This window comes from Myotis myotis, unplaced genomic scaffold (genome assembly GCF_014108235.1).
Source record: "Myotis myotis isolate mMyoMyo1 unplaced genomic scaffold, mMyoMyo1.p scaffold_m19_p_19, whole genome shotgun sequence".
NCBI lineage: Eukaryota > Metazoa > Chordata > Mammalia > Chiroptera > Vespertilionidae > Myotis > Myotis myotis.
Genome location: NW_023416323.1, coordinates 20263724 through 20279626, shown reverse-complemented (window position 1 = coordinate 20279626; position 15903 = coordinate 20263724). Strand labels below are relative to the sequence as shown.

At 49.5% G+C, this 15903-nt stretch overlaps 1 protein-coding gene across 7 annotated transcripts in view; it reads left to right on the top strand.

Moving 5' to 3' along the window:
- LOC118674178 (c-Maf inducing protein) overlaps positions 1-15903 on the top strand; it is a 234130-nt gene that overhangs the window by 80501 nt on the left and 137726 nt on the right. The window lies entirely within an intron of this gene.

The window sequence follows — 15903 nt, the reverse complement described above, 5'->3', positions numbered from 1 at the left end:
CTATCAGAACCCTATGAAGTAGGCACTACCATTGTACCCACTTGTACATGGTAAAACTGAGGCTCAGTCGGTGAAATGACTCACCCTAGATTGGGTGTCTAGAGGCAGGAGGGTGGGATTCAGTAGTCTCATTCTCAGAACTTCACCCATAACCACTACCCATAGTTCCATGGGTGGACTTCACCCATAACCACTACCTTCTATGGTCTATTACCCTCTATGGTCCACCCATAATTCCGTGGGAACTATGGAGTCAAGACACCCACGAAATAGGGAGCCAACGATGGGGTCTCCTGCTGCCAGGAGCCTGAGAAGTATAAACGCAGAGAAAAGGCTTCCATATCTGACTACATGGGGTTGTTGGAACAAAGTGGAAACACGCTGAAAACTGGTTTCATTATCATTAGTGAATGTACTGTGGGTTAGCTGGAGTTTTTTCAGTGGATTTGCTTGAGGTTGGCATATATCTCCATATTCTTACTTCATAAGCTGAGTAAGTTGATATCTGCAATTTAAGAAGAGCCTGGCTTGGGTAGGAAGTTGATTTGATTACCGTTTTATAAGATTTTCTTGGTCTGGTCTTGATCCTGTGGCTTTCTCTTGGTCTCAGTAATTTCGGGTGATGATCTATCCCCTGCCATTTTAGCCAAGTCGCACTGACGTTCAGTGCACCCAAAAGAATGTGTTGCAATAGCCCCGTTCTGAGAAAACAGAAAGAGGCATGAAGGTGGAAGCAGCATGTGACTTCTCAGACTAAGACTGTGCTATCATCTCGGGTAGTGATGTGATTATCTGATTTTTATTTTCACAGACAAGTTGATTTCTTCTAAGGTCATTAATTTTATCTGTAGCCAGTGGAAATTGTGTTCATTTTAAATTAAAATAAAAGTAATGATGCCCATCTGTTTGGAAACCTTAATCTATGAAAGCTGATATAATCAGTCTGTTTACAAGTTCATCATGGGTCAGAACAACAGTGTTTATATTCATGCACTCAGGAAATTCGATTAGATAACTCAGAGGAAGGACACACACTGATGGGACGTGATTGCCCTGAATGCAGGCAGCCCAGATCCTCCAGCTCGTTCCAATGTCGCGTTAGCTGGGGTATCCCTTTTGTGACGCAGAATCTTGCAGCAGAAACAGTTGGGTGTAGCTGCCTGGAGGAGAGAAATGCTTGCAGCCGGGATTTTCCAAGCAGGCGTCTCGATTGCATAGAACAAAACGTTTTGGGAATGTTTCCATAAGCCCGGTACTCTGAGGGTTTGTGCCAAATGGTGAAAAGCTTCTAACCAGGGTGGTGGGGGTGGGGGGTCGGGGGAGGGTTGGTGATGGGTGGGGGCAGCTGCAGAGTGTCTGCTGTTCTAGGGGGCCTCACACAAATGTTTCTGGAGGCCACAGTGATGGAAGAAAATAAAAGCCATTTTGGAAGCACATGCTGCAAAATCAATGTTTTCAGCTGGGCTTGAATTGCACGTGCATAATGAAATCCCACTCTTCTCAAGAATCCTGTCATGGTTCCTCATTGCTTTTAGGAGACACTCATAATTCTTGACCTGAGCCCAGGGCTAGGCATGATTCCACGTGAACCCGTCTCTCCCACCTCTTCAGGCCCCACCAGCTCCGACCAGCGGGTCCATTTCCTTTGCTCACCCAGCCAGCCTTCTGACCACCTCAGACGCGTGGTTCTCCTTGCAAAGACTAACCTTCTCTCCCACCTTCACTCCCTCCCTCCTAATGCCCCTCCAGTTAGTTCTCAGCTTCAGTGGCACCTCCACAGGGGACTTTTCGTTGTCCTCCCTGCCACCCTCCCCACCTGGGATAGGATAGCAATTCTCTTTATGGGCTTTAGCACAAACACAATTCACATGAAATAATGATTTTTCTGTTGGTGGTTTTGTGTCCAATATGCTAGGTCGCCAGCTCCTAGTTCACAGCTCTGTCTCCAGCTAAGCACCGCAGCTAGAATGTTCTGGGGACCCACTAAATCATTGGTGAATGAATGATGGAAACAAACATTAGCAGTGAAGGAGGCTGAAGGTAGTTGTGTAATTTACAGAATAATCTCGGCCACCTGGGAAGCTCCTTTTGCATGCTGCTTCTCGGTGAATTGGTCAGAGGAACAGCATATCCGGCTAAATGGAGAAACAAATCAAGGTCCAAAAACAGTTGGTCGCTGCGGCAGCTTAGTGTGTACATTGACCTTGGTGTCTGGTCAGAACATGCAGGTTTGATGAATTCACTGACTGTTTTCAGTTCTGCCCATTGAAGATCTTCAGCCCATGAATGCCTTGCTAACCCTGGCTGAGGTAGACAGCTCTTTCTTTGAAGCCAGTTACATGTTTTTTATTTCCAGTGTTATTTTGATTTTTTTTTTAAGCTGCATACTTGTCGGGCTCTGGGTTTATTGGTTTTATGTGCTGAGCTGAGTCTTGTTAATTAAAAAATAAAACAGTTATATACTTTATATATCCATATATTCTTGTGAAAAATGATACCTTACAGAAAAGTGTCAAGTTCTCCTTCCTCCACCACCAGTCCTGTTCCTACCTCACCTTCCATATTTCTAGTCTTTTTTCTGTATATTTATATTCAAACAGATGGTTCCATAGAAAGTGTGTGTGTGTGTGTGTGTGTACTTTTATATAAGAGTTATTTAAACATAAAAGGAATCATAGTGTATCTATCTTTCTGTAATCTACCTTTTTTTCACTTAAGAATTTTTGGAAATGTGACCATGTTAGTTCAGAAGACCTTGTAAATTGTGCTACCTGAACGCACTCCTCTAACTGTAAATGGCGGACTTATTTAATGGATTGGCGAGGACACTGCACCCTGCTCTCCACTCCCTCTGCCAGTCACTGTGGCTGAGGCGCAGGCTGGTGCCCAGGCTGCTCCAGGAAACCTTTGCCCTGTGTTTCCGGCGGGTTGTGTTGCGTGTTACCAAGAGCCAGTGGTGTCTGCTCCCAAGCCTGACTGTGCTGGGTACAGGTGCTCCTGTAATGACATAGTTTACGTGAAGATTACGTCAACTTATGAAATATGCGTGTGAAAAGAAAGTGGTTCTTTTTATGAAAACCAGTGGAATGCTTAGGAAAGGCTCAGTAGAGTGCCGCCAGAACACGGTAGCTATTGTGGTGAGAGAACTGTGAGGGAGTGGGGGAAAGCCATACGGTCAGATGGCTTTAAAGACCCTGTGAAGTTCTTTAAAGAAACCGGAGTTATAAATTGTCATTTGCGAGGTGCTTGGGGTTTATGTGAGAAAGACAGAGGAAACTTCAGAGGTGGGGGTCATCGTCTAGGAAAAGGCCCTGACCCAACCATGAAAGATGAAGAGCAGATAGATACTCGTTTTACATGTTTTCAGTAAAAATAACATGTCTGTTTCATTTTGTAATGATGATTGCCTTATTTGGGGTTCATCACCCAACCAGTGGTTCTGATAGTTGTGGACCTAGCTCATGCTGTGGTTGCTACATCAGATTCCATAAAATGGTTCTTCCCCAAACCCCACCCGCGCAGGACGGATGTGAAGGTTATTTCTTGTTTTTCACTTTTAAACACAGCACAGGAGCAGATCCTTATCTGAGATTCCTGTGCACAGATCAGTTGTGGGAAGATGTTGAGATGCAGAATTACTTGTGTGAGCATTATTCATTCTAAAGGACGCTGGCGCTGGGTGGTTTTGGAGTTGCGACTTCCAGGCTCAGAGCTTCGTGAAGGCAGGAACAGTCTTTTATCTGTGAATGAGGGCTACACAGAGGCCAGATGATAAGTGCACAGATATTCACTCAGTGCTTAGGCCTGTTTGCTCACTAAGCATTTCTCAAGCCCCACTTGTGTGCCAGGGGCCGTGTAGGCACTGGGAGTGGGAGAGTCCCAGCGTGGGGTGCCTGGGCCTTGAGAAGCAGGAAAATTATTCTGTATTTGGGAGAGCAGACTGCATGAGTGTGGTTTTCAGGGCCTTAGTTTGAGGATAATACTCTCCACCTGTCTCAGTGTGCTGGGGCTGCCATTAACAAAATACCCCAGACTGGGGAACTTACAAACGGCAGACATTATTTCTCACAGTTCTGGAGGCTGGAAGTCCAGGAGCAGAGTGCCAGCAGGGCTGGTTTCTGGGGAGGGCCCTTTTCCTGGCTTGCAGATGGTTGCCTTCTTTCTGCGTCCTCATGTGGTGGAGAGAGTGAGCTTTTCCCCTCTTCCTCTTATAAGGGCACTAATCCCATCATGGGGGCTCCCATCCTTATGACTTCATCTAAACCTAACAGCTTCTGAAAGGCCCCACTTCCCAATATCATCACATTGGGGATTAGGGTTTCAACATAGAATCTGGGGGGGAGGGGGTGGGGTGCACATAGACATTCAGTGCTACCACCACCCCCAGTGTGGAAGAACAGAGGAGGCGTGTTTTACAACAGGGCAGATTGTGGCTTGGCTCTTGGGAGATTGGGGGTGGGGTGGATTTTCTGTTCTAGGTCTAGTGAAAGGTAAATTCATGGGTCATTCCACAGAGTATTTTTCTGATCCCTGCTGACTTGGATTTGTAAGGTGGGGAGACACAAGCCTGGCATCATGGGACCATATATCACTGCTGGTTCTGTGTATTGCTTGCTGTGTGGCCTTGGAGAAGTTGCTTCACCTCTCTGGCCCTCAGTGTACCCATCTTATAGATGGCTGGGCCAGGCTTGGGGAGTCTGAAGACAGTATTGTTCTGAGATGGCACCGAGTGGCACCTGAGGCCAAGCTTCGTGTCCATCTTGCCCTGATGTCCTCCCCTCCCCTTCTCCATCACAGCCAAGGCCACACGACAGCTGGAGTGCCTTCTTGGTTGGCCCCATGAGAACATTTGGAAATAATCACATCCACCCCCATAGATTGCTGCTTACTGCTCAGACATTGCGTTGGCCAGCCATCTCCATGTTAAAGTTCAGGGCCGCTCAGGACTCGGCCGAGGTCCTGGGCCCTACGGAGTGTGCGTGTGGTCCTGCCTTGTCTTAGCACATTCAGCGACAGGGCTGAATGTGCCGAGAGGGAGGTGGGGCCGTGGGGAAAGAGTCTGACCCTTGGAACTAGATGGCCTGCGCTCAAATTCTTGCTTTTGCTCGGTGCCTCAGTTTCCCCATCTAGAATTAGTGTGAGGATAAAACAAGCTATTATTTTAGAACAGTTACTGACTTCCATATCAGGCCTAACGAAGATGGGGTTTAATTCTCTGGGACAACGAGAAATCCTTATTTGGCTCAGTCAGTCTCTCCTTCCAAGGAAATAACTAAGTTTGCATTCATTGTTTAAAAATTGACTTATTCCAGTACAGCTATGACCCCCGAAGTCCCTTACATTTCAACTTCTACTTTCTCTCTAGGAAAAGGCTCTGCTGAACTAATTGCTGGTATGAACCATATTTTAGGGGAAAAAGTTTCTCTCACTTGGACTGCAACTTAGCAGATTTTTATTTACATCCACCTGTCATAACACATCATTGTGAAAGAGCCTCCTTGGGGTAACCATTCTCCTTAGAAAACAGCCCATCAGCCTTGGCTGGTGTTGGTCAGTGATTAGAATATCAGCCTGCGCACCAAAGGGTTGCAGGTTCGATTCCCAGTCTAGGGCACATACCTGGGTTGCAGGTTTGATCCCTGCCCTGGTTGGGGCGTGTGTGGGAAGCAACCAATCGATGTATCCTCTCTCACATCGATGTTTCTCTTTCTTTCTTCCCCTCCTTTCCATTCTCTAAAAATCAATGGAAAAAATAACCTCGGGTGAGGATTAGCAAACAAATGAAAAGCAGCCCATCAGCTCAGCAGAGGGAGGAAGGAGAGAGACGTGTGGGGATCACCATGTGAAGTCACCCACCCCGATGATGCCATCCTTCGCAGGGTTCCCGGATCACTTCCATCTCCTGCACCGTGGCTCTGGTTCCTGGAGGCAGACCCACACTTCCTTTTCAAATGTGGGTGATGGAGAGGGGAGGAAGTTTCGTTATGAATCGAGGGGAGGAAGTTTCGTTATGAATCGAGGCCCAGGCTGGGAAGTTGTGAAAGGGAAACATGCTGGTTTTTATTTCCAAGTCTCTTTGGTGCACATGTGATAGACCTGACCTGAGAAGGTAGTGCTTTGAAAGGATTACCTGTAGCACTATCCTGTCCTCAAGGGTATGTGTGCATGCGAGTCTCTGTGTATATGCGCACGCGTGCATGTACAGGAAACCTCTTGTATGTAAACATCTCCTCCTCCCAACAGCCTGAAACTGGCCTCCCAGGCCTCTGCGTGGCTCTCAGAACACATCCTCTCTGCTGTATGTTGGAGCCTAGGGGCTCCCATTTCTGCTCTGGGTTTAATGCAGGGAGCCAGGCCTCCCTGAGTGTGTACATGTATATTTGTGTATGTGTGAAGGGGGTGTGGTCCCTGTCTCCAGAGTTGAGTAACTTTATGAATGGTACTGAAAACCCTCTGTCATCCACAGGACAAAGTTCAACTCCTTATTTTCCTGGCAGAGAAGGCCAGATTTGGCCCCAACTCAATCTTTTCATTTTCATCTCCTGCCAGTTCCTTACCAGGCACCCTCTGCCCCAGCCACAAACAGCCTTTTGTACTTGCCCCAAAAGCCCATAATCTTATATACTTCTAGACCTTTGAAGATGCCAGGCCCACCGCCAGGATCCCTTTTCTTTCCTCTTTCCCAGCCCAGCTCCCACAGTGTGAAACCTCCCAGGACAGCCCAGACCAAGTCCTCCCTTCGCTGGGCTCCATAGCCTCCCTACCCCTGCGAGACACACTTCCCACATGCACTGTTGTGTTTGATTTCATGCATCCATCATCCCAGCAAATGTCCTGGCCCTGAGAGTGGGTGCAGAGTCTGACCTGTCACCAGCACCTGGCCCAGTGCCTGAGGGGCTCCATGCTCAGTGCTCATCAGAATGAAGGAGGGGAAGCTCAGGTTCATAGTGAGATGCTTATGTTGTGTGGCTAAAAGACACTCTGGCAAAGAACACCAATAATAATATTTGTGTATTGAGTGCTTTTTCTGTGCTAGGCCCCATGCTAAGCACTTTTCCTCTATGAATGCATTTAATCCACACCACTCTGTGATGTGGATGCTGGCTTTATCACCTCATTTAGAGGTGGAAAATGAGGCTCGGGGAGGAGAAGCAACTTGCCCCAGGTCACACACAGTTATTATGTGGTGGGCCCAGGATGTTCACCATAAAGTACGGCCAGTTCCCACTTGACTGATTTGCTTCTGTTCTGGACACCAAACCCTCCTTGGCAGTGTTTCCATGCGACGATGGCTTTCAAGCTCCAGCTGCCCGACTTTCTTGGGCACAGGAGCTATCCTGCCTGCCTGCCCCCCACCCGATGTGCCCCAGGTTCTTTGCACAGGATTTCCACATACGGTTGCAAGTCTGGGTCTCAGCTGCACGAGAGAGCACAGGGTCCTTATATGCTTGGAAGAGAATTCCTAATTTTGTTTTAAGTGGTGCCACCCCCCTCACTGGAGGCATACCTGGGGAACGCAGGGAGATTCCACTGTGACCTACATCGGAAGGAAGTGGGTCGGGTGGAGGGGGGAGCAGCACAGATGACGCTTGCAGTGAATAACGGTGTTAAGAGAACATCGCAGCCAGCAGTCAGGGAAGAAAGGCATTTGATTTATAATAGAATCTCACATTCATCCTCATTCTTATGAGTTATAATTTTTCCTGAAATCTCCTGGGGGCCCTGCCACCTGAGCAGAGAGGCAGGGAATGGCAGCCCCAGAAGAATAAAGAGCCCCAATCCTTTCCTCTGAGTCTAGAACAAACAGACTCTCCCTGCTTCTTGCACAGCATGGGGGGAGAGGGAAGCACACTGGAGAAAGGATGCCTCCTTTGCTAGTAGCAGAGGCTCAGTGCTGACACCAGGAGAGACGGAATCCAGGATGTGGGGGACGTTCGATCACTTTAGCGAGGAGGAAATGGGCTTGAAAGATATTCACAAACCAGCCCAGAACAGGACTGCTTTCCTTTGTGTCACAGTTTTCTTTAGGCTTGATGGACAAGGAAAAAAGAGTCCAAGTTGCAGACCATTCACTCACTCATTCATGCATGCATGTATTTATTTATTTTGAGGGCATAGAATGACTTTTACATTCATTTATTCTCCCCAGAACCATATAAAACAGTGGGAATATAGCGATAATAAAAAACGAACTGCATCCTGCCCTCAGGAAGCTCACCCTACTGGAGATGATTGATACCAGATGGTTATAATGTGGGGAAATAAAGTTGGGAAATTAACACCACTCACTCATTTATTCATTCATTCAGCCAGTGGGTAGTGAGCCCTTTGCCCTAGGCCAGTGATGGTGAACCTTTTGAGCTCGGCATGTCAGCATTTTGAAAAACCCTAACTTAACTCTGGTGCCGTGTCACATATAGAAAATTTTTGATATTTGCAACCATAGTAAAAGAAAGATTTATATTTTTGATATTTATTTGATATATTTAAATGCCATTTAACAACGAAAAATCAACCAAAAAAATGAGTTCACATGTCACCTCTGTCACGCATGTCATAGGTTCGCCATCACTGCCCTAGGCATTGTTTGGACCTTTGCTGTCCCATACGGTGGCAACTAGCCACATGTGGTGATTCATATTTAATTAAAGTGAAAAATTCAATTCTTCAAGCGCACAAGCCACATTTCAAATGCTCCATAGCCACGTGTGGGTAGTGGTTCCCATGCCACAGCACAGATGCAAACCGTTTCTGTCATTGCCGAAGGTTGTGTGGATAGCGCTGCTCTAGGCTGGCAGCACGAAGTGCTCAGAAAGCCTCTCTGCCCTTGGAGTCCACTGTCTCTCAGTAATGGGTGAAGACCAGCACGTATTCTATCACATACTGGGCAACGTGTTCTGAGATGTGGGCACACAGAAGCAGGGCCGCCAAGTCTGGCCCCCAGAGGCAAGGATGTTTCAGCAAAGTCTCAGTTGCATGAAGAGGTATGTGGCAGAGGGCAGGGGCACAGCGCCCTGGGAAGGAGGAGGAGCATGTGTCAAGGCCTGGCCTCTAGAAGAGGCTGGAGAGACAGAAGGTGTTCAGTGTGGCTGGTCGCAGACTTTGTGTGTGTGTTTTGGCTGTGAGTGGAGTGTGTGTGCCAGAGGTAGACAAAGACCAGGCCATACAGGCTCTTGTAGGATCCTTTGCCACCTCTCGAGACAGACCCCTCCCTGGGTGTGTGGGTGGAGGGTCCCACACCCAGGGACAGTCAGCTCAGAGGAGGATCTGGTTTGCAGGGCCCGGGTGGGCATCTTTCTCTTAGGGACAAGGTGGGCCTTGGAGACAGACTGCCTTCTTGGGCAAAAGCTGGGGGTAATAGGTAGTGGGTGAGAGAGGGGGGAAAGGGAAGAAAGTATCTGCTTTGAGCTATTTACAGGGTCCAGACACAGGCGTCTGTCCATTCGGAGCCCAAGGAAACAATTCAGGAAACAGCCCCCTTCCCTTAGTGGAACTGCAGAAGGGAGGAGGAGCAGAGGGCCGGCTTGTGATTCTGGGGCAGCAAGGGAGTTTGCATCTCCGTGGGACAGAGGGCCTCAGGCCTGGGACCAGCTTGTGCCTCAGCTCCCAGTGTCATGGGAAAGAAGGAAGGCAAATGGATTTAGGTGGATTTAGGCGGCCCGGTCAGCCCTGCTCTTTCCTGTCACCTGAGTAAGTCGCAGCCTCTCTAATCCCAACTTCCTACTCTGCAGTCCAGCGTCAGGACTCTCTAGGGCTGTGGGATGGTTTTGAGGTAAGCATAGCAGCTGACGTTAACGAGGGCTTACCTTGAGCCAGGCACTGTTTCACCCTTTACACCAGGCTCTCTCACCCTCAGCACAAACATGTAAGGCTCGATCGTTCTCTGTGGTGGGTACCGTCCTGGGCATAGTAAGATGTTAGCAGCATCCTGGGCCTGGACCTACTAGATGCTAATAGCTCCTGCCTGTATTGTGACCACCAAAAATGTCTCCAGACATTGCTAAATGCATGCAACTGGGAACCCCTGTTTAACACACATCATCTCATTTTGTTCTAGTAGCAACCCATTTTACAGATGAAGAACCAACTGGTATCAGAGCTGCACTATCAGTGCTGGGATTTGAACCCAGGTCTGTCTACTTGGGCCTGGGCACTCAGCCATTAACTCGATGTTAGTATTGACTTAGATGGAAAGGGCCCAGCCCAAGGCTGAGCGCAAAGTAGATGGTCAGTGAAAAAGACTGGTTTGATGATTGACCATGGGCCTATTCAGTCCACAAACCAGACCCTCCATGCTGGAAACAGAGGGTGGGAGGGCAGGGTCTCTGACCCCCAGCTGGTACCTGACGTGCCTGACATGCTTGACCTGCAGTAGCACCAGGGCACCAGCTAGTGGGCTGGAGGGAGGCATTTGTACTTCTTAGGCAATGATTAACCTGGCTGAGCTGGTAAATCATTCAATAGTCAGAACTTTACCCTGGAAAATGCCAGCCTTGCAAACGCGGGCCGTTTGTTTCACATCTGCTCTTTCTTCATCGGACTTTTATTACTGAGAGGTCAGGAGCCATGCTGAGGGCCTTTGGGAAATTATTCTCAAGCGGATTCCTCCCTCTTTCCCTTGCCAGCTCCGGTCTGCTGTGTGCCCCCGCACCCCCCCCCCCCCCGAGAAACTGTCCCATCTGGGGGACTTTCAGGGCTGGGTTTTGCAGAGTGTGTGTACACACACTTGTGTGTATGTGCAGGTGGGGTAGGGGTGCTGAAGAAGCGGCCCTGAGAGGCAGGACTGAGGCCTCCTTGTTTATTTATTATCTTTGGAAATCACCGTCAGTGATGAAATTACCCCCCAAAGGGCAGAGGTGGCAAGGACTGGACTTTGCTAAACCTGGCGGTCTGGGTCGACGGCGCTGGAGCAGGGCCTGTGTGCCAGCTGGTCACAGGGTGCTGGCTGCCTCCCTTGAGGGTGACTGTGTCCTCATCCACCTCCATGTTGAGAAACTGTGTGTCTACATATGTATGTGTGTTCATGCATGTATATATTAGCATTTGCCTGTGTGTATGCATGGTCACATGTGCATTTAAGTGTGTGCATGTCTGTGCCTATGTGCCCATGTGACTACTTAAACGTGTGTATACATATGTGCATGTGTAAATGTGTATCTGTGTGTGTGCCTGTTTATATGTATGCCTGTGGCATGCATGTTTTGTACACGTATGTACCTCACTCCACACTGTTGTTGTAGGACAGAAATAATACATGCCAGGCACCTGGCACATGCCAGTGTTAGCCCTTCTTCTCCCCTTCCCACATGGTGGATACAGAGAGACCTAGGTTTGACAACCAGCTTTTCCAGTTATTTGTTGTGTGACTCCAGGCTAGTCATGCCTCAATGTTCACGTCTGTGAAATGGGAGAATAAAAAGACAGGACCTTTGAGGGGTTTTGATGAGGATCGTGAGTAACAGATGTGTGTGTGGCTGAGAGCCTGGTTGGGATAAGGGCAGTCAGTGGGTGACATGTCCTTTCAGGTCTGGGGAGACATGGCCTTGCCATTGGTGGTTTGGGAGAGCAATGGGGACTTCAGTTGCCCCTCCCATTCTTGGTTCTGAAACCTTGGCAGCCTTGAGTAGGACCACAGAGACAGGTCTTGTACCACCATCCGTGCTCTCGGCATGGCCTCCGGGGCCAGGAGAGGCCAGAACCCACTGGGGCTATTTGTGCTTCCACAGCTCGCCTGGTCAGAGTTAGAAATTACTAGAAGGCTGAGGTCAGGGATTCCGGAGACCCTGGCTTGCCCACTGGTGACCACAGCACTGTCATCCTTATGTGAAGCTGCTGCCCTTTTCCCTAGTGGCAGCCCCCAGGGTTCTCCATATTTGCCCAGGACAGGACAAAGAAAATCCCACGCCCCAGCTCCATCAGATAAATCCAGAGCATTCTCAGTAACCACAGGCAACTAAAAGCCAAGAAAATGGAAGTATTTTCTCTGCCTCCCCACTGTTTTTTGATTAGTCACTCCTAGCTAATTAGCAGGAGACAAATGGGACAATAAAGCTCTGAAAATACCCATTGGCTTCCTGGAATCCCAGCCACAGGCATGGCAGAGGGCCTGGCAGAGACGCAGAGAGATGAGGAGACATTTGTGGGTCCCCAGGAAGGAGGCACAAAGGACCAGGCCACACTGGGCATGCCGGCAGGTGGCTACGCGCGGCTGTGGGTATGTGTGGGAGGTTTGGGAAGCTGCGCCGCCTTCCCCTTTCCTTCTGTGTGTCTGGGAGAAGTGATTTCACTTCATGGTCATTCCATGACTAAGGAGAACTTGCCCCGTCCGTCCAAGGTAGAAATTGTCGGGGGCCCCTGGGAACATTCCAGGTGTCTGTGGCCAAGGGGGCGTCTGCTTCCAGAGATGCAGAGACCCCTCAAGTGGTTGTGTCCACCACATGCATGTGGGTGGCAGCTGCTGCTTCCCTAGATGGGTCCCTCATCAGGATGGGCAGGTTGTGCTGCCGTAAAATGACCCCAGTCCCAGGGGCTTAGAAGGTTTCCTCTTGCTTGGTCGACATGTCCGTCATGTCCATGGAGGGTCAGCAGGCACCTGCTCTACACGGGCCGTGTGCAAGGGGCCGCCAGCAGAGGTTCTCCCACCTGGTGATGCTGCCACCTCCACCCGAAGCTTCAGCGGTCTCTGGGGCAGGGGTGGAGGACTGGAGCCCAGCGCTGGCAGTGCAGTCCTTTGGCCTCACTGATCAGCCAGAACCAGTCGATGGCTTGTGGGTCCCCAAGAAGGACCCATGGCTTGCCTTTAAGGGGCAGGAGCCTTCATCCGTCATGTACTGGGAATTGATGAAACCAGGGCCCTGTGGCTATTAGTAATGTCTGTCGTATCACGAACATGGGTTCAGTGGGGCTGATAATCACTGATTAGAGGTACCAAGTGTTGTGCGTGGGTGTTTTAGTTTCCTATGGCTGCTGTGACGAATTCCCACGAAATTGGTGGCTTAAAACCACACAGATTGAGCATCTCATAGTTCTAGAGGTCAGAAGTCCAAAATGGGTCCCCTGGGCTAAAATCAAGGTGTGAGCAGGGCTGTGTTTCCTCTGCAGGCTACAGGGGAGAATCTGGTCCATGGCCTTTTCCAGCAGCTTGAGGCACTTGCATTCTTTGGCTTGTGGTGGCATCACTCTGACCTCTGCTCCTGTGGTCACATCCTCCTCTGCCTCTGACCCTCCTGCCTCCCTTTTATAAGGACCTTGTGAAGACATGGGCCACGTGGGTAACCAGGATCATATCCCCATCTCAAGGCCCTTAACTTAATCACATCTGCAAAGACTTTTGTCCAGGTAAGGCCACATATGCACAGGTCCTGGGAAGAGGATGACGACATTTGGGGGGGCTGCAACGACCGGCCCTAATATGAGAAACCAAGTGACTTCCCTTCTCCCCTCTCTTTCTTCCTATCTCTCTGTCTCCCCCACCACCTCTGCTTTTACCTTCATTGTCCCTCGTTTCCAGCCAGATGTTGGGTGGAGTTTGGGGATGATGACGTCTGTATTCATGGAGCTGCCAGTCTATTCCAGAGGGGAGACCGATGGTCAACAGGAGCTTCATGGGCACATTTACCAGGTGGCGCCCAGTCTCCTCGGGGAGACAAGGAGTGACTTGTCAGCTGTGACTGAGGAATGAGGAGGTGTTAGGGAAGTGAACTGGGGAATCAGAGTTATAAAGATGGGTTGCTTCACCGCTTGGTCCCAGCACCCAGGCCGAGCTCCCTCTATTTCTGACAGTGACTCCTCGCTTTGTCTGTCCTGATTGCACCTTCTCTGTTCCCCACCCTTCGCCTGCTGCTTTTCTAGAAGGTGGGAGGGATCAGCTTTCTCCTCACCTTGGTCTCCCCTGGCTTCTGGCTCGGAGCCGGCCATGCCTCCAGGAGGCTGGCTGGACTTGGCTGCAGGGATGTGGGAAATAGGACCCAGGACCATATTTGCAAAAGCAACAAAGTTGAAAGCTGGGCTGGACAGGCTGGGTGCAGCTGTTTGCACTGGGGGAAGCGCTGGCCTCAGAGATGCCTTCCTCCTCCTCTGGCCAGAAAGGGAGATTGTCTCAGACTCCTCCTGATGAAGAACATATAGTCCAAACAAACCCCACTGCAGGTCCTGGTGCCAGCCTCAGACAGGGGAGGCGACTGTCACACGCCAGGGCCCCCCCAAGGCGGTGGGTGAGGTTGCTCACCCAAGGGGCGAGCGAGACCTCTAAGTACAGCCTAGAGATAAAAGCTGGGCGCACTCTGTCGGCTTCAAACACACCTTCCCTCTCAGCCCTGGAGATGCCATTTGCGTCTTCTCTTTCCTGTGTTGTCGCCCCTTGCCAAAAGCTATAGGCAGCATAGCCAAGATTCCTCTTTGGGGTAGAAAAATCAAAGAATGAGGCATGAGCTTCTAATTAGCAAAGAGAGACAAATCGCTGGCAGAGGGACCACCCTTGGCTTCCTGTGCTGCAGCCTCCCAAAGTCCCCTTTATGTCTTAGGCCCACATTCCTCAGCGCCCAGCACCCTCCTGGGCACCGGAGCCACTGTGCAAGTGTGTCCAGTGGGCTGTGGACAGGAAGGTAATTTTCCACGTCAGAATCAAGTGATCGCCAGGGAGAGAGAGTGCCCTACCGGCGGGTGTGATGTGGCCCCTGTACTTTTCGCTCTGTGCATTCCCAGCAGCCATATTAAATAACTATTAAGTTAATTGTCCCCTGGCTAAGTGAGAGCAGAGACAATCAGTGCCTAATAAGTATAGGTTAATGAAACTAACTTTCCTATAAGAATTAAGCTTTACCTTTGAATTAACAAATGCCACTAACTAGCTTAACATTCAGAGAAAATATCTTCCTCTTTAAAAGGCATTTCTACCTATTATTCTACATCGGAGCTCACTTAATGCAAGGGGAAGCTAAGGAGCAGGAAGATTCGCAGAAACATCCTGCGGCAGGAGGATGCACGGTAGATGAGTGATGATAAATGTGGCATCTGTTCTACCACTTCCACTACTGTGTTCAGGACAGACATCAGTAATCAGTCACCACTCTTTCCTGTCGAGCCCAGATGCAGCTGCAGAATTCTTCACAACACACTTCCAGGTGCTTGAGACACGGTTTGCAAATAGTTTCATCTGATCTAATTCATCTCACCCTGACCTCCAAATGTCTGCTCTCTGACTCAGGGTGGTCACTGCACATTCTCATTTACTTCAGTCACCATCACCTACAGGTATCTTTCTTCCTGTGGCCGCTTCATTGGCTGTTTGACCCTGGCCAGGACACTTTATATTTCTCAAGGCCTTACTTAGTTCCTTGTCTGCAGGATGGAGATAATTGTAATATGTGGCAAGACTCCGAGAGACCCAACCAAAGCATAGAGCACTTAGCACAGCTGTTAGCGCCTACTGGGCACTCACAAAATGAGAGGAGTTTAAAAATACATTTGCATTTCCCCTAAACCCTCAACAGATTGAAGCCCTGACAGCAGGCAGCATTGGGCATGCCCCCGTCTCTGACAAGCCCTCCTCAGCACACCACTGCAATGGGAGGGTGCCTCACCCCTGCATTCCTGCTTCCCAGCCCCAGGGATCCACCCACACAGAAAGACCTCATCTCAGGTCTGCAGCGTTCGATACAGGGAAGGAGAGAGCCTGTCATTTCGCCTCTTGTAGAAATCCACAAGAGATATTTTCCATGTTATCACAGTTATAATAAGCAGCAGGCATCACCCAGGGAGGGGAAAACGTGATGGAGCAACACGGAAAAAAAAAACACCCGCGGTTCCCTTTTCTCCAGAGTGGTCAGAGCAGCTCAGCGGAAAGCAAGGTTCCCCTGGGCCTAGGTGAGAGCACTTTTTCCTTCCTGATTTAGCTTTGGGGAA